Source organism: Teleopsis dalmanni, unplaced genomic scaffold (genome assembly GCF_002237135.1).
Source record: "Teleopsis dalmanni isolate 2A unplaced genomic scaffold, ASM223713v2 unscaffolded_contig_4557, whole genome shotgun sequence".
NCBI lineage: Eukaryota > Metazoa > Arthropoda > Insecta > Diptera > Diopsidae > Teleopsis > Teleopsis dalmanni.
In genome coordinates this window covers 1,683-2,926 of record NW_024035939.1, presented here as the reverse complement: position 1 = coordinate 2,926, position 1,244 = coordinate 1,683, and the positions used below count along the sequence as shown (strand labels likewise).

Genomic DNA, 1,244 nt, shown 5'->3' with positions numbered 1-1,244 from the left:
GAATAAGAATAAGAATAAGAATAAGAATAAGAATAAGATTAAAATACTGGTAGATGTAGATTTTTTGAAACACTTTCTTTGCCAACGACCATACCACGTTGAATACATCGGTTCTCGTCCGATCACCGAAATTAAGCAGCGTCGGTCGCGGTTAGTACTTAGATGGGGGACCGCTTGGGAACACCGCGTGTTGTTGGCTCCACAACACTTTTTTACTTTTTTCCTTTTTTTTGCGGTTTTAATTTTTTTTTATTTTATTTTGTTACTAATAATATTTTTCTTTATATCACATATCTATTATTTATTTATATAAAATGCAATTATTTAACTAATTTCTGCTGTATACGTATATTCGCATCATTTTTAATTTTGAAATTGTAATCGTGTCGTATACGAAATGCACGTAAGCTCAAGATTTGTTCAGTTCCATATAAAATGTACAATAGGCATGCATGCGAGTGCGAGTGCAAGTGTGAGTACGAGTGCCAGCGTGAATGAAAACCTTAAATGATAGAAAACTTTTCAAGTAAAATTACTAATTAAGAAGCTTTGCTTATATTCCTTGTCCTTATTGAATAAAATTTAATAAAACAACAATCTATTGATTGCGCCTATTTATTAGCACTAGCACTAGCACTAGCACTAGCACTAGCACTAGCACTAGCTAGCACTAGCATAGCACTAGATTCATATGTTAAATTTTTTAATAAAAATATAAGTATGTATAATAATTTTATTCTTCCTTAAAGATTAAGTTAAAGTTAAAGTTAATATTGAAGTTAATATTACAGGCAATAGTACTACATAATTAAGCATGTAAAATACAAACACGGATATGTTCAATAACAGTTTAAGTTTAATTTTTCTATTCTGTTCATATTAACTTCACTAGAGAAGAAGAAAAAAGAAACTTTTCTATTTTATTTTATTTAAATTGAAATGAAAAATAAAATAAAATAGCTTTGAAAATAGCTTTAGAGTATTTTCTATTTTCCATTTTCCATTTTCCATATAATATATAGTACGTAGTAAGTAGTACGTATAAGAATAAGAATAAGAATAAGAATAAGAATAAGAATAAGATTAAAATACTGGTAGATGTAGATTTTTTGAAACACTTTCTTTGCCAACGATCATACCACGTTGAATACATCGGTTTTCGTCCGCTCACTGAAATTAAGCAGCGTCGGGCGCGGTTAGTACTTAGATGGGGGACCGCTTGGGAACACCGCGTGTTGTTGGCT

At 30.5% G+C, this 1,244-nt stretch overlaps 1 non-coding gene and 1 pseudogene across 1 annotated transcript; both read left to right on the top strand.

Moving 5' to 3' along the window:
- Positions 1-80: 80 nt before the first annotated feature.
- Positions 81-199, top strand: LOC119665338. The gene has a single exon (XR_005251371.1). It is a non-coding gene; the product is annotated as a 5S ribosomal RNA (ribosomal RNA).
- Positions 200-1,125: 926 nt separating this feature from the next.
- LOC119665340 lies at positions 1,126-1,244 on the top strand (annotated as a pseudogene).